This window comes from Hevea brasiliensis, chromosome 4 (assembly GCF_030052815.1).
Source record: "Hevea brasiliensis isolate MT/VB/25A 57/8 chromosome 4, ASM3005281v1, whole genome shotgun sequence".
In the NCBI taxonomy this organism is placed as follows: Eukaryota; Viridiplantae; Streptophyta; class Magnoliopsida; order Malpighiales; family Euphorbiaceae; genus Hevea; species Hevea brasiliensis.
In genome coordinates, this window is record NC_079496.1 from 18,802,048 (window position 1) to 18,828,317 (window position 26,270).

At 35.0% G+C, this 26,270-nt stretch overlaps 2 long non-coding RNA genes across 2 annotated transcripts; both read left to right on the plus strand.

Moving 5' to 3' along the window:
* The first annotated feature begins 16,778 nt into the window (after positions 1–16,778).
* Positions 16,779–18,417, plus strand: LOC131179250 (uncharacterized). The gene is made up of 2 exons (XR_009148213.1): positions 16,779–16,854; positions 18,219–18,417. It is a non-coding gene; the product is annotated as an uncharacterized LOC131179250 (long non-coding RNA).
* Positions 18,418–23,730: 5,313 nt separating this feature from the next.
* LOC131179251 (uncharacterized) lies at positions 23,731–25,550 on the plus strand. The gene is made up of 3 exons (XR_009148214.1): positions 23,731–23,824; positions 24,567–24,623; positions 25,201–25,550. It is a non-coding gene; the product is annotated as an uncharacterized LOC131179251 (long non-coding RNA).
* The last annotated feature ends 720 nt before the right edge of the window (positions 25,551–26,270 follow it).

Here is a 26,270-nt window from a genome sequence, read left to right on the forward strand (position 1 = left end):
TGTTCCAAGAGAGGTCTTATGGAATGTGTTAGAACAAAAGAGGGTATCTATTAGGTACATACAAGTATTGAAAGATATGTATGAAGGAGCAACTACTATTGTGCGCACAGTGGGAGGGGACACAAGAGATTTTCCGATCTCAATTGGATTACACCAAGGATCAGCCATAAGCCCTTACCTTTTTATATTAGTTTTAGATGAACTGACGAAACATATACAAGAGAGTATTCCTTGATGCATGATGTTTGCGGATGATATTGCTCTGATAGATGAGACACGAGAAGGAGTCAATAGGAAGCTAGAACTTTGGAGAAGTACTCTAGAGTCAAAGGGTTTTAAGTTAAGTAGAACGAAGACAGAATACATGCATTGCAAGTTTAGTGAAGGCCAAACTGGTGATAGGGAAGGAGTTAGTTTGAATGGAGTGGTACTGTTCCAAATTAATCACTTTAAATATCTAGGCTCAGTCCTTCAAGTAGATGGGGGATGTGAGGAGGATGTTAGTCATAGGATTAAAGCCGGATGGTTGAAGTGGAGACGTGCCACGGGAGTTTTATGTGATCGTAAGATTCCCAATAAATTAAAAGGAAAATTTTACCGTGCATACCATACGACCGCTATGTTATATGGTAGTGAGTGTTGGGCACTGAAAGAGTCGTATGCATCTAAGATAAGAGTTGCAGAGATGAGAATGTTAAGGTGGATGAGTGGCCATACTAGACTAGATAAAGTCCGTAATGAGAGTATTAGAGAAAAGGTAGGAGTGGTGCCAATTGAAGATAAGTTGAGAGAAGGGAGATTGAGGTGGTTTGGTCATATGAAGCGTAGACATACGGAGGCTCCAGTTAGACAAGTAGAGCACATTAGGTTAGAGGATAGAAAGAAAAAAAGGGGTAGACCTAAATTGACTTGGAGGAAAGTAGTACAACACGACTTAGAAGCATTACACATTTCTGAGGATTTAATCCAAAATCGTTCAGAGTGGAAAAAGCGAATCCATATAGCCGACCCCAAATTTTTGGGATAAATGCTTAGTTGAGTTGAGTTGAGTTGAGTTGAGTAGTTATAGAAAGCAATAAAAAAAAAGACCCAAGCATAATTCTTCTTTTGAAAGGGGGAAAATAAATTGTTGCTTTTCTCGAAAATTTATGGGTGTAGAGCGTAGACCATATTGAATACATGCCCACCATCGTATCATAAATAGATTATCATTTGATTTTATGCATCGAATTTATTTCTTAAATGGGTAAATTAATTTAATTTTTTAAAAATAAACCTTCCACTACTAATGGTCATCATAAAAACTCCAAATAATATATATATCGAAAGTAAAAAAAAAAAAAAAATGATCACTTACAATGAAGAAAACACATTTTTATTCTCATGCACATCCAACTTTCAATTACACAAGCATTATTACAACCCTATAATTATATAAACTTATTATAAAATTATTCAAAGTAACTAAAGGAAAGTATAGTAATCAGAATCAAATAATATATCATGAGGATTACTTTGAGCTCTTAAATTTGAAATTGCCCTCTTTTGAATGATGCGGCTCGACGCTGGAACAACACATCATCAAACAATATTTACTTTTGTTGTTATTAGCATCATTCGAAAGCTCAGATGCCTCCTCTTTAATTTCTTGCTTTGGCTCTAGCTCCATATGGGAACAGCACAATAAAAAGCAACCTCGTCTCTTCTTCTCCCTATTCTTCTTCTTCTCCACCGTTGGGAATGCACCGGCGGCAGTGTTATTTTCTGAGGCCGGAAGGGCAAGGTACTGGGAATCCATAATATGCAAATATACTTCAAAACTTGCACCAAATAAAGAACTTATATATAGGAAAAAAAAATGTTGAATGGCATTACGGAGATGGAGTCATTGACTAAGTAAATAAAGAAAACCATGGGATGATGAGCACTCAAACATATTTTATTTATTTTGCTGGCCACAAGGTCCAAATCGGTACCCAATGTTCCATGGAATGAAGTAATTTATAGGATATATAAATTACTAACTTCATAAGATTCTACCAATATGGATAGGCATGCAATAAATATACACGTAAGGGGTTTTTAGTAAAATTAATAGGCCGAATACATAAATTAACATTTAATTTAAAAAAAACAATTTACTTTCAATTTTAAAAATGTCTCATTTCATCATTTAATTTTCATAATTTAATAAATTTAAAAAATTGAATATATAAATTAACCTCTTATTTTTATTAAAAATATCTATTGACATGTTAATCTAATTTTTTTTAATTTTGATATTAATTAAAATCGTAAAATTTATTTAATTTTATTTTTTAAAAATTGAGGTATAAAAAGAGACATTTTTAAATATTAAGGTGCAATTAAACTTTTTAGTTAAAAGTTAGAAATTAAAAATATATTTTCAGCTAAAATTAAGAAAACAAAATGCTTTTTCTTTTAGGTTATCATTAATAAATTAATAATAACTTATTATTATTCAATTAATTTATTATTATTAAATTTATAATAACTTATACCCTAAAATTTGAGGACTTCGATTGTATTTTTTTTTAAGCTTTATAATTTCTGATGTAATTTTTTTTGTTGTCTTACAAAATTTGAAAGGCAAGTCAATCCAAACATGAATTACTTAATTGTTAAGCATTAAAAGTCAGAACTAATTAATTAAATCATTAAATTGTCAACCATCAATCTTTATTTATTGTGAAATTATATTTATTGCCATAATAGATGATTTAGAAAATTACATATTTTAATTGGGCCTTTATATTAAATTTTATCGTCCATCACTGAAAAGAGTACATAGACAATATGTATGCAAACTATCATTGATATACATATATATATACACAGAGAGAGAGAGAGAGAGAGAGAGTTACAATGAAGAAAACACATTTTATTCTCATATATATCCAAACTTTACACGAACAATATTATTACAATAAACTTATTACAGAATTATTAATAGTAACTAAGAGGAAAATATCGTAATAAGATAGTACTATGCACCAGAGAACCAATAATTTTCATGCTCATAATATTACTTTGAGCTATTGAATATGATATTGTCCTCTTTTGAATGATGCATCTCAACATTAGAACAACAGATCATTAAACAACATTTACATTTGTTGTTATTATTATCATTCAAAAGCTCAAGTGCCTTCTCTTCAATTTCTTGCTTTGAGTCTGGCAACCTCTTCTCTTCTTCTTCCCATTTGAGAATACATCGGTGGCAATGCTATTTTTGGAGGTCGGAACGGCAAGGTGCTGGGAATCCATAGTATGCATTCAAAACTTAAAAAGGAATATATATATATATATATATATATATATATATATATATATATATATATATATATATATATATATGTGGCATCATGGAGATGGAGTCATTGACTAAGGAAATAGAGAAAACCATGGGATCGATGATGTGCACCCAAACATATATTTATTTATTTATTTTGCTTGCAAACAAATAAATTTTTCTTGCTTGACAAGTAGTAAATAATTTATATTAATTTAGATATATAAACGTAAGTGTAAACTTAGGAAAGAAGAAAGGAAATAATTAATAAAGTCTTTGTTTGAATATGGTTGATTCGAAGTTATATATGTTAATCTATGAGGGGGTTTTTTTTTTTCTTGTTTTTTAATTCAATAGTTGCACATTAAATCGGATAGTGGTCAATGGACTATAAAAATGAGAGATAGCCGTCTAACTTTCGTACCATAAAGTGAATAATCTTATAATAGATTAATAGGACAGTTGAACGTGAAATCTCGTACAGTTTAAAGGTAAATAAAGACTAATCAGGATACGTATATACAATAAAAAAAATTTTTCAAATTTTGTTTCCTTATTTTTTGATATATATAAAGATAAGGGAAAATGAAATTAATTAGCCAAAAAATCTATTTTCTAAATAATAACGAGAGTTATATGGTCATGTAATGCTAAATATTTCCCCTTATTAAAAGATCATCCTGGCCTATACAAAAAGATGAAAAAAAAATGATGCAGAGATTTTAGAAAGTATTTTAGAAATTATATGAGAGAAATTTAAGGGCTTCCTCTGTTAATATCCATTGAATTATTTTTGTTCAAAATAAACCAGATAATAAATTGAAGCAAAACCTAAAAATACTTTTTTTTTTTCAGGAGAAAATAAAACGAACAAATGCCTCATTAGTAATTAATAGGAAGAAAATAAACTCAAAACCTTACAGTTTTGAAAATGATTTTCATATACTATTAATTAAGTTAAACTTTATTGGTTAAAAAAAAAAGATACACTTAGATATCATGTAATTTAATACTTTTACTAAAATGAATTTGAGGTTTTTTTTCCCTTTTTTTTTTTTTACTTTTAATTGACAGATTGTAATTTAGCGCTGCTAGCACTTAAATAACAAAAATGACATTTAAAATTGCTGACAACGATTTGATATGGTAGAAAAACTGACATAGTGTTAAAGACTATCTAACTTCGGCACTATATCAGCAATTTTAATATCATTATTTATTTTATCAACTAAATGCAAAAGACTAAAAGTATAGATTTTGATATGAAATTGAATCGAATCATTTTTGGCTCCATTCTTGTCTAATTCAAATTGATTTTACTCAATCTGATTTTGACTAGTTTTGATTTTGGGTTAAACCAATTTAAGTTTTGTCTGATTTTGATTTTGAATCAAACCGTGTTTACATCCATCTAGTTAACGACAACAATACCAAATTAAATTTATAGTTAGAAAGCTTGCAAAGGAAAAAAAAAATTCTAATGATAATTTTTATTTTTAAATTTAAAATTTTAAAGGGTCTTAAATTACTTAAAAATAAGGAAAAAAAATCATATGGTTTCACATTTTTAATATAAGGGATCGTGCTTTAATTTTTGTCAAATTAATGCATTGTGTTTCCTCAATTAGTAAATATGATACAAACCATCAATTATCATTAAATGATATTGACATGGCGGACACGTGGTAATGATGTGGAGACATATGAAACACGTCAATGCCACGTTAGTAATTTTAATGTCAATATATAAAAGATTCTTAAGTTTATTTTTTTCTTTTTATTTACAAATAAGTTGTTAAATATTTCTCTTTGCCCCGACTCTCCTACTCTCTCTCCCTCTCATTTAGTCTATCTCTCCCTTTCCCGCTTTGTTGTCTCCTTATTTTCATGTCTCTTTCTTATCATACTTTTTCCATGTTGAAAAATCTCCCTTTTCCCTTCCCTTTTTATTCTCTAGCTGATCCACATAATGCCCCATTCATATTACCTACCACATGAGCTTAACCGTCATTTGGCTCAAAAGTGCACCATACAGTTTGGCAAGCCATGTTGTTATAAATACTCTTCACTTTGGCAAGCCATGTTGTTATAAATACTCTTCACTTTTTCTCCTTTTCCAATGTGAGATGGTTCATAATTTATAAAAATATGGTTTCTCTATTTGCATAGCACACTTTTGGACCTAAAGATGGTGAAGCTCAAGTGGCAAGTGTTACAAGTCTGAGGCGTTATAGTGTGGATCAACAAAAGAAGAAAAGGGGGAGGGGAAAATTTTTGAAAGGGAAAAGGATAATAGGAAGAGATGAAAATAAGGAGATAAAAAAGGGAGAAAGGGAGAGAGAGGTGAATAGAGGGAGAGAGACAGAGGCAAAAAGGTTAAAAATAATTACAATATTTAAGTATTTATTTATCAAAATATAAAGATTTATTTATAAGATTTATATTTATCAAAATATAAAGATTTATTTAAGGGTGTAGAGAGCGTAGACCATATATTATACATGCCCACCATTGTGATCATACATAGACTATCAAAAACGGAATGCTAATAAATAGACTTACAAATTCCATGAGAGAACAAAGAAATAAAATAAGCAACAAAATTGTTAGAAAAAAAAAATGAGAATTTTATTAAAATATCAAAACAGCAATTATATCCATGTTTAACGTTGGATTTGGTTTTCTTTCCATAATATCCCTAAAAGAAACTAGAAAAGAAGGATAATTGCTATTAAAAGTCACAACTATACATCTCCTGCTGTCACGCATTCACTGCAAACTGAGAATCTTGATTCATCATCACACCATTGAATGTTATATGTGGTAAAGGGTTCATTCCACAGTTGATCGCAGCAGCAGCATCAAGAGTGAAGAAGGAGCTTCAAAAATAAATGAATTCAATGTCCCATGGAATGAAGTAATTTATAGGATATATAAATGCATAACTGCGAAAGATTCAAGCAATAAGCTATGGCTTTAAGTTCAATCATCCTGTACTTATTATTATTATTATTTTTGTTTAAATTAACTTAAAAATCAAGAAATTTACTCTATAAAATTTTATCTTTATCTTTGGATTAAATTAAGCTTAAATTGAAATTTATAAATTAATTTAAATAAAAAAAATTAAAAATATAATAAATTGAACTCCTTCAATAATAAGCACGAAATTAAACTTTTTGCAATAAAAATATATAGGCATTCAATAAATATATGCGCAAGGGTTCTAGTAAAATTAATTTAAAAAAAGAAAAACTCCTAACTTTTATCAAAAAAATTTTAGTGGTACCATTAATTTTAAAACTGTTCCATGTTTGTAACAACCCTGAAAAAAAAAAAAAAAAAAAATTTCAAAAACGGGAGGAGGAACGTCCCCCCCCCCCCCCCCCATTTCTCTTCTCTCCCTTTCCTTCCCTCTCTTCTTCTTCTTCCTTTCTCCGGTGACCGGCCGGCGACGTCCCAAGCAGCTCCCCACCGGCCGGCGACCCTCCGGCGACCACCAGGACCACCAGAAACGGCGGCAAGAGAGGGAGAGGAGAGAGAAAACGCGCGCACAGTGGGCAGCGGCTTTCCGGCGCGATTCCGGCTTCATCCGACGTCCGATCGAGGCGATTCTGGTGGCGTTGGAAAGCTTGTTCCGAGAGCTTTCTTTTGACACCAATTTTGAAGCAAATGGAGGTCGGATGAGTGAGATATGGAGGAGAGAAGTTTCGGGTTTTTCAAGCTTTTTCGTCAGATCTAGGACGATCCGACCGTTGGATCGACGATCCGAGACCACATATGGACTGAGGAAGAGGAGAGGAACATGATGGTATGATCAGATCCGGCAAATGTCGCCGGTGATCGGCGGCCGCCACCGTCTTGCGCGGTGGTGCGTGATGGCCCGATGAGCTATGGAGATGGTTCAACTTCCAGAGGCTTCCTCATAAATTTTGGAATTTTTGAGACACAGATAAACTTCGGGTAAGACAATTTTTATTATTTCTCATGCATGGAGCATAAATACAGTGTTTCTTAAACAGGAAAAATTGGAGAAAAATTCTAAGAAAAATATATGATGAAAGTAAACTTATTTGGAGAAATTCTATGCTGTTAGTTGAATTTTTGGGTGATCGTAGAATATTTTTGAGAAATATGGATGGATTTTAGTTATATATTTAGCATGTGGGCATATAAGATTAATTGAAATTAAGATAATTAAATTTTATATAATTGGTTGAAGCTTGAGGATGGAGGTTTAAATATGTGAATATTTAATTGGGTTGAATTAGGAATATGTTATTGTTGGAAACTTATGGAATTGAGTAAAATTCTTGAATAAAATATTCATGGGTGACTAGAAAATTACAATTCATTTTGCAATAGCCTTATAATATTAATAAGGACCATGAGCAAAATTTTAGAATTTTAGAGCTTGTTTGAGTGGATTTTTGAAAAATGTCAATTATAGGGACTAAAACGTAATTTTCAAGATTTTGAGTATTGTCGATTTGGAGGGCCGGGAGGGCCATGTGATATTGATGAGATGTGATTGTGGGAATTGAGAATTTAGAAGTGTTATTTGAGCATTTTTGCGGGTTGGGTAGGTCCTGGTATAGGGAGACTTCTGGGATTTTGGCATGAATTAAATTTATCTATTGCCTCTTTAGAGTTTTATCTTAACTTAGTACTAATAAATTTATAATTTAATTATTAGGTGATCGAGGTCAGCTATTTTACGCATCCAATGACCACAATAGTCATCGATTATGCGATGAGTAGAATATTAATTTTAATTGTAATTTCGATATTATTATATGTTCAAGCATGCCCATGCATCACTTATATGCATATATTTATGTAGTTAAACTCTAGGCACGATTTATGATGCATTGATAAATGTTAAAGTGCCATGTATGTTGTTGTGGTAATTTGGAGCAGTGTGCGTGCGTTGGCGTGCGTGTGATGTGGTGTGGACTCTGGATAGGGCCAGGCGATCCGGCTTGAGTAATTATTTGGGACCCGATCCTTCGAGGGTAGTCACGGCTTGAGTAATTACTGGGACCCTCGATTTGGTTATTAAGTGGAAGTCCGAGCTTGAGTAATTCGGCACGGGTTGGATTTAAGAGAGCTGTATAGGGGATCAGCTCCCATATGTTATGATTGATACTACAGGGTGTGTGAGTGCTCCAAATTACCTTTTTGATGTTATGATGTGAAAATGTTGTTGATGTTGCATTTCACTCTACAGGGTGCATTAGTTCTAGATAGTTATAGAGATTATGGTTAAAATTGATATTTTACTCTCTGAGTCGAACGCTCACTCCTGTTCAAAAATTTTCTGAGCCACGGGAGGAGTTATTTTCTGAGCAACTGTTTTCTTCCTCATGAGTTTAACGTCAATTATTTAATTGTTTTACTATCTTTTCTAAATTAAAAATCTAGAACTCCGCATGTGTTAGAAATAGTGTGGACCTTGATAGAGGTTGTGTGAACTTAAATTTTTAAGATTAATAAATGAAGATTTGTATGGTATTTAAACAGTTTGTAAATGAGGTAACAGGGTTGAGCTGGGCTCCCCTGATTTTAGTTTCTGAAAATTTATGGGCTAAGTTGGCCCGAAATGAAATTATAACAGTTTGATTTAAATTATTTTATATGCATATTGGGCCTAAATTGTGGGCCTGGTTATGGATTTGAGGAATAGTTAGGCTTACTACGGGCCTCGGGGGCTTTAAGCTGGCCCAGGTCCTAGTGCCGGTCCGGCCCATAGGTTGGGTCGTGACAATGTTCCTCTTCAACTTTCATAATTTAATAAATCTAAGAAGATTGAATATATAAATATTTGTATATAAAAAAAAAAATATTTAGTGACACTCTCTATAACAACCCAGAAAAAAAAAATTTTGAAAAATGGGATTGGCGTGTGACAGTGGGTTTCCCACTGTCACAGCAGCCTTTTATATATATAAAAAAAAATATATATATTTTGAAAAATGGGATTGGCGTGTGACAGTGGGTTTCCCACTGTCACAGCAGCCTTTTATATATATATAAAAAAAAAAAAAATTCAAAAACGGGAGGAGGAAACCCCCCCCCCCCCCCCCATTTCTCTTCTTTCCCTCTCCTTCCCTTTCTTCTTCTTCTTCTTCCTTTCTCCGGTGACCGGCCGGCGACGTCCCAAGCAGCTCCCCACCGGCGGCGACCCTCGGCGACGTCGGGACCACGAAGCGGCAAGAGAGGAAGAGGAGAGAGAAAACGCACGCCACGATGGGCGGCTTTCGGTAGCGATTAAACCGTCCGACGTCCGATCGAGGCGATTCGGTGGCGTTGGAAAGCTTGTTCCAAGAGCTTTCTTTTGATACTAATTTTGAAGCAAATGGAGGTCGAATGAGTGAGATATGGAGGAGAGAAGTTTGGGTTTTTCAAGCTTTTTAAATCGGATCTCGACGATCCGACCGTTGGATCGACGATCCGAGACCACATATGGACTGAGAAGAGGAGAGGAACATGGTGGTATGATCAGATTCGTCAAATGTCGCGGCCGTGGCGGCCACCGTCTTGTGATGGTGCGTGATAACTCCGGCGAGCTATGGAGATGGTTCAACTTCCAGAGGCTTCCTCATAAATTTTTGGAATTTTGAGACACAGATAAACTTCGGGTAAGACAATTTTTATTATTTCTCTGCATGCATGGAGCATAAATACAGTGTTTCTTAAACAGGAAAAATTGGAGAAAAATTCTAAGAAAAATATATGATGAAAGTAAAATTATTTGGAGATATTCTATGGTGTTAGTTGAATTTTTGGGTGATCGTAGAATATTTTTGAGAAATATGGATGGATTTTAGTTATATTTTTAACATGTGGGCATATAAGATTAATTGAAATTAAGATAATTAAATTTTATATAATTGGTTGAAGCTTGAGGATGGAGGTTTAAATATGTGAATATTTAATTGGGTTGAATTAGGAATATGTTAGCTGTTGAAAACTTATGGAATCGAGTAAAATTCTTGAATAAAATATTCATGGGTGATTAGAAAATTACAATTCATTTTGCAATAGCCTTATAATATTATTAAGGACCGCGGGGCAAAATTTTAGAATTTTTAGAGCTTGTTTGAGTGGATTTTTGAAAAATGTCAATTATAGGGACTAAAACGTAATTTTTAAGATTTTGAGTATTGTCTGATTTGGAGGGCCCAGGAGGGGCCATGTGATATTGATGAGATGTGATTGTGGAAATTGAGAATTTAGAAGTGTTATTTGAGCCTTTTTGCAGGTTGGGTAGGTCCCAGGTATAGGGGAAACTCTGCCGGATTTCCGGCATGAATTAGGCTGTCTATTGCCTCTTTAGAGTTTTATTCTAACTTAGTACTAATAAATTTATAATTTAATTATTAGGTGATCGAGATCAGCTATTTTTAAATCCGACCACAATAGTCATCGATTATCTTGTGAGTAAAATGTTAATTTTAATTGTAATTTCGATATTATTATATGTTCGAGATGCCCATGCATCACTTATATGCATATATTTATGTAGTTAAACTCTAGGCACGAATTATGATGCATTGATAAGCATAAAGTGCCATGATGTTGTTGTGGTAATTTGGAGGCGGTGTGCGTGCGTTGGCGTGCGTGTGATGTGGTGTGGACTATGGATGGGGCGGGTAGTCACGGCTGAGTTCTTCACTGGAACCCGATCCTTCGAGGGGTAGTCACGGCTTGAGTTCTTGTTTGGGACCCTCGATTTGGTTTATTAAGCGAAAGTCCGGCTTGAGTTCTTCACGGCACCAGTTGGATTTAAGAGAGTGTATAGGGATCGGCTCCCAATATGTTATGATTGATGCTACGAGTGCGTGAGTGCTCCAAATTACCTTTTGATGTTATGATGTGAAAATGTTGTTTATGTTGCATTTCACTCTACAGGTGCATTAGTTTGAGATAGTTATAGAGATTATGGTTAAAATTGATATTTTACTCTCTGAGTCGACGCTCACTCTGTTCAATATTTTTTCGAGCCACGAGGAGTTATTTTCTGAGAACAACTGTTTTCTTCCTCGCAGTTTAACGTCAATTATTTAATTGTTTTACTATCTTTTCTAAATTTAAAATCTAGAACTCCGCATGTGTTAGAAATAGTGTGGACCTTGGTAGAGGTTGTGTTAATTTAAATTTTAAGATTAATAAATGAAGATTTGTATGGTATTTAAACAGTTTGTAAGTGAGGTACAGGTTGAGCTTGGCTCCACGATTTTAGTTCTGAAAATTTACAGGCTAAGTTGGCGAAATGAAATTATATGATTTGATTTAAATTATTTTATATACATATTGGGCCTAAATTGTGGGCTGGTTATGGATTTGAGGAATAGTTAGGCTTACTACGGGCCTCGGGGTTTTAAGTGGCCGTGTCCTAGTCTTGGTCAGGCCCATAGGTTGGGTCGTGACAAAGTTGGTATCAGAGCTTAGGCTCTAGATTCATGGGAAATAATATAATTAGGAGTGTAAAAGGAGTCTTATTAGGATGTTACATGCGGAGTATAGGATTCTATTTTGTCTTTTATGTATCTTTGTTTCTAGATTCTGCGTTATGCCTCGGAAATATAAAAGTTCCTCAATTAGTGTCTTGATTTTCGTGGAGTACATAGAAATGTGAAATAGAGTTAGTAGACATGTGAGGTCTATCATGAGGATACGTACTCCAAGAAATGCTATGTTTACATGCTGTATGGGTTTAAATGGTGTGCCCATTTCGTGCAAGGCACGCAGTGCGTAAAGGTGAGTCTTGAAAATCTGATTTGCCTAGATAAGGATGAGGATACAAGCTGGCGATCATCGATAGATGACCAGTCGAATAAGTTTGTGATAATAAAAGATTCGGAGAGATAAGAAATTGGGAGACCTAGTGCAGCCGGGGCGTATCGTAGTAACTATACAATGTTCTCGATGTCCGCTCGTAAGCTGCATTCTGATCTGACATGAGATTATTGTGTAGGGTGCGTGCATCCCGTGGTGCTCCATAGTGAGGGTGTTTGCGGATGGCTTTTGTTTTGTACAGTTATGCCAAAGCGAGTTTTATATCTGCAGAGGAGTTGGGAACTCCTGGTTAAGAGTCTAGAGTTAGAATATTGAAAGGTCACAGTTGGGTGGTAACTAGAGTCGTTGACTCGATTACCTAGCATGAGCTAGAGTTCTGATGAAGTGCCAATAGACCGGAGGTTTGGACTAGTTGCAAAGTAAAAAGTGACACCTATAGAGTGAGATCATCTAGTCTTCAGTATGGAATTTTGGATCATTTTTGTAGTACGACTGACGTTTTGCTTAGAGTTTAGTAAGAATAGTATACCTTGTGTGTATCAGTAAGGTGTAAAGTATAACCCTACTACCTAGAGATGGTCGGAACTATGAATTGATGATTCACAGAGCTATGATATGATAAAGGAGACATTAAATTGACATGGTTTTGGGCAAGGTGGTAAATGTAATACCTTTGTTGCAGCAAGTTAGGGTATAGTCCTATCTTTTCAGAAGGGATCGAAAATTATTACTAATAATGGTGACCAATAAAATAGTGCCCCAGATAGGACTGTAGAGTGTGGTAGAGAGTAGTTGGCTCGGGTATCCTGCAGAGGATACAAGTTTCATTATAGGAATCATATATAATCAGATCACGATGGATGTAAATCCTTTGAATTGGATGACGGGTTTGGGTTCCCGGAATCTTAAGTTTTGGCTAATTGAATAAACATGGAAAATAATAATAATAATAATAATAATAATAATAATAATAATAATAATAATAATAATAATAATAATAACAAATAAATAAAATTACTGCAGAATCAGTTCTCGAGGTAGTAAGGTTATTATGTAAACTAAAGGATAAGAATAGAAATCATACGATAAAGGTATGACTGCAATTTCCTGAGTTCCTTTCTAACTTCATATCGTTCAAAACAATAGTATAATCTAATTATAACAGTATTAAGAGTAATAAATTAGCAAAGATAAATCATAGAAGGCCAATGGATAAAGGAAGTGCAGAATGAAAGTTTGGAAAATTGATTGCCGATGCAATATAATCTAAATGCTAGTGGAAGTACTAGCTAGAGTGGTCAAAGGACCAAATCTGAGTAACACAGATATGTGATAACGTGGTAGAGACTCTGGAAGATATAGTTAGCAGGTACAGCTGTCATGTTAGGAAGAAGAATGGAACCAGGGATAGAATAGTCAAGTTCTATTTTGGGTAAGACAAAGGAAATAAATGAAAGGACAACCTAAAGAGCGCATAATAAAAGGAACAAAGTTAAGATATAGGGTAGGCTAAGTGTTATTTTTGGCAAGGTGAATGACAATGATGGAGAACCCAAAATGGGACCACATTAGTGAGAACAGTGATGGAGGTATGGAATACAATAATAATGAGCAAAAGCTAAAAAGGTGTGCGATGGTATTGCGGACTACCTAATTTGGTAGAGAAAGAGAAGTTAGTAAGCAATAAGTTGAATAAAAAAGTCTAAGGGATCAAATAGGTATGATGAGTGGAAAGAATTATAGATAATGACACATAAGTTTTAGGTTAGACTTTTGAGATAGTGAGAAAGTAGTTAGAGGTTCGTTATGAATGTCAGGCAAACATTTTTAGTGTGATCAACAGAATCACTTTGCAGTGAAGCAATAACGACAGAACAACAGTAGGGGTAGAATGAAAAGTGACAAGTATGGATGGTAATAAATCACTAGAAAGTTCAAGGATCAAATTAATGACCAAAGATAAGGGTGGAATTAGTGTTGGAAGAATCTATTAGTAAGAGAAATCTTTCAGGATTCAACAAAAGCTAAGGGCACAATATAAACGATGATAGATATGAATCATAGGTCGAGTATAAGTAAAGTTAATAAATTATAAAAAATTTATGTCAGGAAGGACAATGGTACGGTAAAGTGTTCATGCAGATGATATCTTATAGGTAGAGCACAATTGTGCTAGGAGATAATGAAATTTGGAGAGAAAAACCAAGAAACATAGGTTAAACAATATTATATGGACAATCGAGCGTAGTTGAATATAAGAGGGTTATATAAGGAACGGAGACTGAGTCAAGGAGACCTAGTTATTTGAGAGTTTAGTAGGCACCAATTCATATACAATTTCGTGATATGAGAATGACAGTAAGTACGTACCTAGTGTTAAGTATGAAAGGACGATTAGAATAGTGACAGGAGTCAAAAGGAGTTAGCTACCAAGGCTTGCCACCGTTTTAAACTATGAGCTAGAGGAAGTACTATTTATGGATGAGTTTCAATAGATGAAATTGTTGCTAATAGGAGAAGTTGAGGCTGAAGTTTGGAAAGCTATGGGCAGTATATGTGATTATATTAAGGAGAATAAACTTGTAAAGTATCTTGTTTAGAATTAAGGCATGGCACACATTTCCCACAGCGTGTAGTTTAGATGGAACTTATAGTTTCAAGGGCTCCTATCCATCCAGGATGAGCAATTTCCTACTGAGGCTGGTGGGGAATGATAATGTTCTGATAGTTAAGTTGGAAAAAGGAAATACAAAAAGAATTTTCTATGGTTAATTATAAGCGTTACAAAAGGTGAAGAATGTGCTGGTAGGGGTCAATCGTAAGATTAAAATTCTCGAAGTAATGAAACTAGTAATCAAGACAAGATTAAGGAATAAAAAGAAAGTTGAAGTTGATGATGGGATGGACATCCTTGAAGGATAAAGTATAAGAATGAGAGAAAACAAAGGTTAAAGAATAAGTACAGTAGGTTGAAAGGATATCAACAATAGTATAAACAGGAAAAGGAAGTGGATAAGATCCAAAGGACAGGAAGAAAGCTCGATAAAGCCAGTTATAATGATGAGGATAAGGAGGAATAGGTATGCTAGGAACACACTAAGAGATGTTTAAAACAAGTTATTATGAGATGATAGATTAAAGGAGTAGTAGAGCCTCGATCTGAGTGCTAATGTGTCAGAAGTAGGCCACATACTAAGAAGCTATAGGAAGAAGTCTAGATATTTATATTCCAGAGAAGGAGTGAGAATTGATAAGTCGCATGGGTTGAGTTGTCAGAGAATATAAACACTTTTGTTACCTAGAAGGAGAGACCCAGTTTACTTTCCAATATTGATAAATGATACACTTGGCCCTTGGAGGAGACTCTACCTGACTAGTTACATAAGATCGATAGAGGTTGGTCTAAGTACCTTAGTAATGACACAAAAGAGATTAAAAAAAAAAATTTGAAGTATCATGGGAGGAGAAGATTTATAGGTATTGACCACTGAAGTCATAGGAAGAGTAAAGATCTCGAACAAGATGCCTAGATTAGGTGCTACAGGAAAGCTACTCATAGGATACCATGGAATAAGGAACATAAGTTATGTCATTGGGGAAAACAGAGATTATTAAAAACAAAGGAATGATGACTGAAGTCACCAAGAGACACGTTAGGGCGTAATAAAAGAGAGTTAAGCGCCAAGGTTAATTAAAGTTATCAGCTATCAAGTCGAGAGTAATAGAGTTATAATGAATACCTGAAGTGTCAGAAGAATGGTCAATGAATAGCCAAGAGATAAGAGCATCTCTAGAAAGAGATGATGACAAATAGGACATTAAAGTAGAATCAGAGAAACGAGAGAATGTCATATATAATATACGAAGAGTTCGAAGAATAAATGTTTTACCAATATCTGCATAGCTGGAGGAGTAATGATTGCACTTATTTTGATAATATTCTTTTCCATATCTCTTGTTTATTCGAAAATTCGAGCACGAATTTTTCTTAAGGGGGGAAGAATGTAACAACCCAGAAAAAAAAAAAATTTGAAAAATGGGATTGGCGTGTGACAGTGGGTTTCCCACTGTCACAGCAGCCTTTTATATATAAAAAAAAATATTTTGAAAAATGGGATTGGCGTGTGACAGTGGGTTTCCATCACAAGTGACTTTATATAAAAAAAAAAAAATTCAAAAACGGGAGGAGGAAACCCCCATTTCTCTTCTTTCCTCTCCTTCCCTTTCTTCTTCTTCTTCCTTTCTCCGGTGGCCGGCGACGTCCCAAGCAACTCCCCACCGGCCGGCGACCCTCGGCGACGTCGGGACCACGAAACGGCAAGAGAGGAAGAGGAGAGAGAAAACGCACGACAAGGCGCGCGATTCCGGCTTCGTCCGACGTCCGATCGAGGCGATTCCGGTGGCGTTGGAAAGCTTGTTCCAAGAGCTTTCTTTTGATACTAATTTTGAAGCAAATGGAGGTCGAATGAGTGAGATATGGAGGAGAGAAGTTTCGGGTTTTTCAAGCTTTTTCGTCAGATCTACGACGATCCGACCGTTGGATCGACGATCCGAGACCACATATGGACTGAGAAGAGGAGAGGAACATGGTGGTATGATCAGATTCGTCAAATGTCGCCGCATCGGCGGCCGCCACCGTGGCGGTGGTGCGTGATGGCTCGGCGAGCTATGGAGATGGTTCAACTTCCAGAGGCTTCCTCATAAATTTTTGGAATTTTTGAGACACAGATAAACTTCGGGTAAGACAATTTTTATTATTTCTCTGTCTGTGGAGCATAAATACAGTGTTTCTTAAACAGGAAAAATTGGAGAAAAATTCTAAGAAAAATATATGATGAAAGTAAAATTATTTGGAGATATTCTATGGTGTTAGTTGAATTTTTGGGTGATCGTAGAATATTTTTGAGAAATATGGATGGATTTTAGTTATATTTTTAACATGTGGGCATATAAGATTAATTGAAATTAAGATAATTAAATTTTATATAATTGGTTGAAGCTTGAGGATGGAGGTTTAAATATGTGAATATTTAATTGGGTTGAATTAGGAATATGTTAGCTGTTGAAAACTTATGGAATCGAGTAAAATTCTTGAATAAAATATTCATGGGTGATTAGAAAATTACAATTCATTTTGCAATAGCCTTATAATATTATTAAGGACAGTGTGGCAAAATTTTAGAATTTTTAGAGCTTGTTTGAGTGGATTTTTGAAAAATGTCAATTATAGGGACTAAAACGTAATTTTTAAGATTTTGAGTATTGTCTGATTTGGAGGGCCCAGGAGGGGCCATGTGATATTGATGAGATGTGATTGTGGAAATTGAGAATTTAGAAGTGTTATTTGAGCCTTTTTGCAGGTTGGGTAGGTCCTGTATAGGAAACTCACGATTTCGGCATGAATTAGGCATCTATTGCCTCTTTAGAGTTTTATTCTAACTTAGGACTAATTAATTTATAATTTAATTATTAGGTGATCGAGATCGATTATTTTTTCGTCAAGGCCACAATAGTCATCGGTGTACTGTGAGTAAAATGTTAATTTTAATTGTAATTTCGATATTATTATATGTTCAGCATGCCCATGCATCACTTATATGCATATATTTATGTAGTTAAACTCTAGGCACGAATTATGATGCATTGATAACTGTTAAAGTGCCATGATGTTGTTGTGGTAATTTGGAGCAGTGTGCGTGCGTTGGCGTGCGTGTGATGTGGTGTGGACTATGGATAGGACGGGTAGTCACGGCTTGAGTTCTTCGCTGGGAACCCGATCCTTCGAGGGGTAGTCACGGCTTGAGTTCTTCATTTGGGACCCTCGATTTGGTTTATTAAGCGAAAGTCCGCTTGAGTTCTTCGCTGGCACCAGGTTGGATTTAAGAGAGCTGTATAGGGGATCAGCTCCCAATATGTTATGATTGATGCTACAGGGTGCGTGAGTGCTCCAAATTACCTTTTTGATGTTATGATGTGAAAATGTTGTTTATGTTGCATTTCACTCTACAGGGTGCATTAGTTTCAGATAGTTATAGAGATTATGGTTAAAATTGATATTTTACTCTCTGAGTCGAACGCTCACTCCTGTTCAATATTTTTCCAGGCCACAGGAGGAGTTATTTTACAGAACAACCTGTTTTCTTCCTCGCAGGTTTAACGTCAATTATTTAATTGTTTTACTATCTTTTTCTAAATTTAAAATCTAGAACTCCGCATGTATTAGAAATAGTGTGGACCTTGGTAGAGGTTGTGTTAATTTAAATTTTTAAGATTAATAAATGAAGATTTGTATGGTATTTAAACAGTTTGTAAGTGAGGTAACAGGGTTGAGCTTGGCTCCCCTGATTTTAGTTTCTGAAAATTTCTGGGCTAAGTTGGCCCGAAATGAAATCATAACAGTTTGATTTAAATTATTTTATATACATATTGGGCCTAAATTGTGGGCCTGGTTATGGATTTGAGGAATAGTTAGGCTTACTACGGGCCTCGGGGGCTTTAAGCTGGCCCAGGTCCTAGTGCCGGTCCGGCCCATAGGTTGGGTCGTGACAAAGTTGGTATCAGAGCTTAGGCTCTAGATTCATGGGAAATAATATAATTAGGAGTGTAAAAGGAGTCTTATTAGGATGTTACATGCGGAGTATAGGATTCTATTTTGTCTTTTCTGTATCTTTGTTTCTAGATTCTGCGTTATGCCTCGGGAAATATAAAAGTTCCTCAATTAGTGTCTTGATTTTCGTGGAGTACATAGAAATGTGAAATAGAGTTAGTAGACATGTGAGGTCTATCATGAGGATACGTACTCCAAGAAATGCTATGTTTCTGTCTGTATGGGTTTAAATGGTGTGCCCATTTCGTGCAAGGCACGAGTACGTAAAGGTGAGTCTTGAAAGTACAGTTGCCCTAGATAAGGATGAGGATACAACTGCTGGCAGTCATCGATGAATGACCCAATGTAATAAGTTTGTGATAATAAAAGATTCAGGAGAGATAAGAAATTGGGAGACCTAGTCTGTCAGGACGTATCGTAGTAACTATACAATGTTCTCGATGTCTGCTCTGTAAGCTGCAGATTACAGTACCGACATGAGATTATTGTGTAGGGCTGCGTGCATCCCCGTGGTGCTCCATAGTGAGGGTGTTTGCGGATGGCTTTTGTTTTGGTACAGTTATGCCAAAACAGAGTTTTATATCTGCAGAGGAGTTGGGAACTCCTGGTTAAGAGTCTAGAGTTAGAATATTGAAAGGTCACAGTTGGGTGGTAACTAGAGTCAGTGACTCAGTTACCCTAGCATGAGCTAGAGTTACAGTAAGAGCTGCCAACAGACCAGAGGTTTCAGACTAGTTGCAAAGTAAAAAGTGACACCTATAGAGTGAGATCATCTAGTCTTCAGTATGGAATTTTGGATCATTTTTGTAGTACGACTGACGTTTTGCTTAGAGTTTAGTGAGAATAGTATACCTTGTGTGTATCAGTAAGGTGTAAAGTATAACCCTACTACCTAGAGAAGGTCGGAACTATGAATTGATGATTCACAGAGCTATGATATGATAAAGGAGACATTAAATTGACATGGTTTTGGGCAAGGTGGTAAATGTAATACCTTTGTTGCAGCAAGTTAGGGTATAGTCCTATCTTTTCAGAAGGGATCGAAAATTATTACTAATAATGGTGACCAATAAAATAGTGCCCCAGATAGGACTGTAGAGTGTGGTAGAGAGTAGTTGGCTCGGGTATCCTGCAGAGGATACAAGTTTCATTATAGGAATCATATATAATCAGATCACGATGGATGTAAATCCTTTGAATTGGATGACGGGTTTGGGTTCCCGGAATCTTAAGTTTTGGCTAATTGAATAAACATGGAAAATAATAATAATAATAATAATAATAATAATAATAATAATAATAATAATAATAATAATAATAATAATAATAACAACAAATAAATAAAATTACTGCAGAATCAGTTCTCGAGGTAGTAAGGTTATTATGTAAACTAAAGGATAAGAATAGAAATCATACGATAAAGGTATGACTGCAATTTCCTGAGTTCCTTTCTAACTTCATATCGTTCAAAACAATAGTATAATCTAATTATAACAGTATTAAGAGTAATAAATTAGCAAAGATAAATCATAGAAGGCCAATGGATAAAGGAAGTGCATAATGAAAGTTTGGAAAATTGATTGCCGATGCAATATAATCTAAATGCTAGTGGAAGTACTAGCTAGAGTGGTCAAAGGACCAAATCTGAGTAACACAGATATGTGATAACGTGGTAGAGACTTTGGAAGATATAGTTAGCAGGTACAGCTGTCATGTTAGGAAGAAGAATGGAACCAGGGATAGAATAGTCAAGTTCTATTTTGGGTAAGACAAAGGAAATAAATGAAAGGACAACCTAAAGAGCGCATAATAAAAGGAACAAAGTTAAGATATAGGGTAGGCTAAGTGTTATTTTTGGCAAGGTGAATGACAATGATGGAGAACCCAAAATGGGACCACATTAGTGAGAACAGTGATGGAGGTATGGAATACAATAATAATGAGCAAAAGCTAAAAAGGTGTGCGATGGTATTGCGGACTACCTAATTTGGTAGAGAAAGAGAAGTTAGTAAGCAGTAAGTTGAATAAAAGTCAGTCTAAGGGATCAAATAGGTATGATGAGTGGAAAGAATTATAGATAATGACACATAAGTTTTAGGTTAGACTTTTGAGATAGTGAGAAAGTAGTTAGAGGTTCGTTATGAATGTCAGGCAAACATTTTTAGTGTGATCAACAGAATCACTTTGCAGTGAAGCAATAACGACAGAACAACAGTAGGGGTAGAATGAAAAGTGACAAGTATGGATAGTAATAAATCACTAGAAAGTTCAAGGATCAAATTAATGACCAAATATAAGGGTGGAATTAGTGTTGGAAGAATCTATTAGTAAGAGAAATCTTTCAGGATTCAACAAAAGCTAAGGGCACAATATAAACGATGATAGATATGAATCATAGGTCGAGTATAAGTAAAGTTAATAAATTATAAAAAATTTATGTCAGGAAGGACAATGGTACGGTAAAGTGTTCATGCAGATGATATCTTATAGGTAGAGCACAATTGTGCTAGGAGATAATGAAATTTGGAGAGAAAAACCAAGAAACATAGGTTAAACATTATTATATGGACAATCGAGCGTAGTTGAATATAAGAGGGTTATATAAGGAACGGAGACTGAGTCAAGGAGACCTAGTTATTTGAGAGTTTAGTAGGCACCAATTCATATACAATTTCGTGATATGAGAATGACAGTAAGTACGTACCTAGTGTTAAGTATGAAAGGACGATTAGAATAGTGACAGGAGTCAAAAGGAGTTAGCTACCAAGGCTTGCCACCGTTTTAAACTATGAGCTAGAGGAAGTACTATTTATGGATGAGTTTCAATAGATGAAATTGTTGCTAATAGGAGAAGTTGAGGCTAAAGTTTGGAAAGCTATGGGCAGTATATATGATTATATTAAGGAGAATGAACTTGTAAAGTATCTTGTTTAGAATTAAGGCATGGCACACATTTCCCACAGCCGTGTAGTTTAGATGGAACTTATAGTTTCAAGGGCTCCTATCCATCCAGGATGAGCAATTTCCTACTGAGGCTGGTGGGGAATGATAATGTTCTGATAGTTAAGTTGGAAAAAGGAAATACAAAAAGAATTTTCTATGGTTAATTATAAGCGTTACAAAAGGTGAAGAATGTGTTGGTAGGGGTCAATCGTAAGATTAAAATTCTCGAAGTAATGAAACTAGTAATCAAGACAAGATTAAGGAATAAAAAGAAAGTTGAAGTTGATGATGGAATGGACATCCTTGAAGGATAAAGTATAAGAATGAGAGAAAACAAAGGTTAAAGAATAAGTACAGTAGGTTGAAAGGATATCAACAATAGTAGAAACAGGAAAAGGAAGTGGATAAGATCCAAAGGACAGGAAGAAAGCTCGATAGAGCCAGTTATAATGATGAGGATAAGGAGGAATAGGTATGCTAGGAACACACTAAGAGACGTTTAAAACAAGTTATTATGAGATGATAGATTAAAGGAGTAGTAGAGCATCGATCTGAGTGCTAATGTGTCAGAAGTAGGCCACATACTAAGAAGCTATAGGAAGAAGTCTAGATATTTATATTCCAGAGAAGGAGTGAGAATTGATAAGTCGCATGGGTTGAGTTGTCAGAGAATATAAACACTTTTGTTACCTAGAAGGAGAGACCCAGTTTACTTTCCAATATTGATAAATGATACACTTGGCCCTTGGAGGAGACTCTACCTGACTAGTTACATAAGATCGATAGAGGTTGGTCTAAGTACCTTAGTAATGACACAAAAGAGATTAAAAAAAAAAAATTTGAAGTATCATGGGAGGAGAAGATTTATAGGTATTGACCACTGAAGTCATAGGAAGAGTAAAGATCTCGAACAAGATGCCTAGATTAGGTGCTACAGGAAAGCTACTCATAGGATACCATGGAATAAGGAACATAAGTTATGTCATTGGGGAAAACAGAGATTATTAAAAACAAAGGAATGATGACTAAAGTCACCAAGAGACACGTTAGGGCGTAATAAAAGAGAGTTAAGCGCCAAGGTTAATTAAAGTTATCAGCTATCAAGTCGAGAGTAATAGAGTTATAATGAATACCTGAAGTGTCAGAAGAATGGTCAATGAATAGCCAAGAGATAAGAGCATCTCTAGAAAGAGATGATGACAAATAGGACATTATAGTAGAATCAGAGAACAGTAGAATGTCATATATAATATACGAAGAGTTCGAAGAATAAATGTTTTACCAATATCTGCATAGCTGGAGGAGTAATGATTGCACTTATTTTGATAATATTCTTTTCCATATCTCTTGTTTATTCGAAAATTCGAGGACGAATTTTTCTTAAGGGGGGAAGAATGTAACAACCCAGAAAAAAAAAAAATTGAAAAATGGGATTGGAATGTGACAGTGGGTTTCCCACTGTCACAGCAGCCTTTTATATATATAAAAAAATATATTTTGAAAAATGGGATTGGAAACCCACTGTCACAGCAGCCTTTTATATAAAAAAAAAAAAAAAAAAAAAATTCAAAAACGGGAGGTGGAAACCCCCCCCCCCCCCCATTTCTCTTCTTTCCCTCTCCTTCCCTTTCTTCTTCTTCCTTTCTCCGGTGACCGGCCGGCGACGTCCCAAGCAACTCCCCCACCGGCCGGCGACCCTCCGGCGACGTCCAGACCACCGAACGGCGCAAGAGAGGAAGAGGAGAGAGAAACGCACGACAAGGCGCGGCTTCCGGCGATTCCGCCGTCCGACGTCCGATCGAGGCGATTCCGGTGGCGTTGGAAAGCTTGTTCCAAGAGCTTTCTTTTGATACCAATTTTGAAGCAAATGGAGGTCGGATGAGTGAGATATGGAGGAGAGAAGTTTCGGGTTTTCAAGCTTTTTCGTCAGATCTACGACAATCCGACCGTTGGATTGACGATCCGAGACCACATATGGACTGAGGAAGAGGAGAGGAACATGGTGGTATGATCAGATCCAGCAAATGTCGCCGGCGACCGGCGACCGCCACCGTCTTGCGGTGAGGCCGGCGATAACTCCGGCGAGCTATGGAGATGGTTCAACTTCCAGAGGCTTCCTCATAAATTTTTGGAATTTTTGAGACACAGATAAACTTCGGGTAAGACAATTTTTATTATTTCGCTGTCTGTGGAGCATAAATACGATGTTTCTTAAACAGAAAAATTGGAGAAAAATTCTAAGAAAAATATATGATGAAAGTAAAATTATTTGGAGATATTCTATGGTGTTAGTTGAATTTTTGGGTGATCGTAGAATATTTTTGAGAAATATGGATGGATTTTAGTTATATTTTTAACATGTGGGCATATAAGATTAATTGAAATTAAGATAATTAAATTTTATATAATTGGTTGAAGCTTGAGGATGGAGGTTTAAATATGTGAATATTTAATTGGGTTGAATTAGGAATATGTTAGCTGTTGAAAACTTATGGAATCGAGTAAAATTCTTGAATAAAATATTCATGGGTGATTAGAAAATTACAATTCATTTTGCAATAGCCTTATAATATTATTAAGGACCGCGGGGCAAAATTTTAGAATTTTTAGAGCTTGTTTGAGTGGATTTTTGAAAAATGTCAATTATAGGGACTAAAACGTAATTTTTAAGATTTTGAGTATTGTCCGATTTGGAGGGCCCAGGAGGGGCCATGTGATATTGATGAGATGTGATTGTGGAAATTGAGAATTTAGAAGTGTTATTTGAGCCTTTTTGCAGGTTGGGTAGGTCCCAGGTATAGGGGAAACTCTGCCGGATTTCCGGCATGAATTAGGCTGTCTATTGCCTCTTTAGAGTTTTATTCTAACTTAGTACTAATAAATTTATAATTTAATTATTAGGTGATCGAGATCAGCTATTTTTCTGCGTCCAGCAGCCACAATAGTCATCGGTGTACTGTGAGTAAAATGTTAATTTTAATTGTAATTTCGATATTATTATATGTTCAGCATGCCCATGCATCACTTATATGCATATATTTATGTAGTTAAACTCTAGGCACGAATTATGATGCATTGATAACTGTTAAAGTGCCATGATGTTGTTGTGGTAATTTGGAGCAGTGTGCGTGCGTTGGCGTGCGTGTGATGTGGTGTGGACTATGGATAGGACGGGTAGTCACGGCTTGAGTTCTTCGCTGGGAACCCGATCCTTCGAGGGGTAGTCACGGCTTGAGTTCTTCGCTGGGACCCTCGATTTGGTTTATTAAGCGAAAGTCCGGCTTGAGTTCTTCGCTGGCACCAGGTTGGATTTAAGAGAGCTGTATAGGGGATCAGCTCCCAATATGTTATGATTGATGCTACAGGGTGCGTGAGTGCTCCAAATTACCTTTTTGATGTTATGATGTGAAAATGTTGTTTATGTTGCATTTCACTCTACAGGGTGCATTAGTTTCAGATAGTTATAGAGATTATGGTTAAAATTGATATTTTACTCTCTGAGTCGAACGCTCACTCCTGTTCAATATTTTTTCAGGCCACAGGAGGAGTTATTTTACAGAACAACCTGTTTTCTTCCTCGCAGGTTTAACGTCAATTATTTAATTGTTTTACTATCTTTTTCTAAATTTAAAATCTAGAACTCCGCATGTGTTAGAAATAATGTGGACCTTGGTAGAGGTTGTGTTAATTTAAATTTTTAAGATTAATAAATGAAGATTTGTATGGTATTTAAACAGTTTGTAAGTGAGGTAACAGGGTTGAGCTGGGCTCCCCTGATTTTAGTTTCTGAAAATTTCTGGGCTAAGTTGGCCCGAAATGAAATTATAACAGTTTGATTTAAATTATTTTATATGCATATTGGGCCTAAATTGTGGGCCTGGTTATGGATTTGAGGAATAGTTAGGCTTACTACGGGCCTCGGGGGCTTTAAGCTGGCCCAGGTCCTAGTGCCGGTCCGGCCCATAGGTTGGGTCGTGACACTCTCAATTAGTTCAATTTATCTTTTAATTTTAACAATGACTAGAATAATAAATTTCATTTAATACCACTTTTTAAAAGTTGATGGCTGAGATAAAATGTTTTTAAAGATTAAGGCATCACTAAACTTCTAGATAAAGGCAATATATTAAAATATGTTTTTGACCTAAAATTAAAAAAAAAAGTTTTTTTGGTTTATTATTAAAAAATTAATAATAACTTATAAACTAAAATTAGATGACTTCAATTCTATTTTTTTATATATATAGTTTTCTATGTAATTTTTTGTTTTCTTACAAAATTTGAGAGACAAGTCAACCCAAACGAGAATTACTTAATTGTTAAGCATCAAAAGTCAGAACTAATTAATTAAATCACAAATATTATGTATGATTAAATTGTTGATCATCAATCTTTATCAATTGTAAAATTATATTTATTACTAGTAGTTTTTTGCTAGCTGTTAGCATTTTAGATTTAAAATTCTTAGAAAAATATCAATTTTGATTTTAATAATAATAATAATAATGTCATATTATTGTAAGTATATAAAATAATTTGATTTATGACTCATGCTTTTTTTTCCAAGTGGTTGGAGATTCTCTTTTATCATGTGAAAATTGGTTT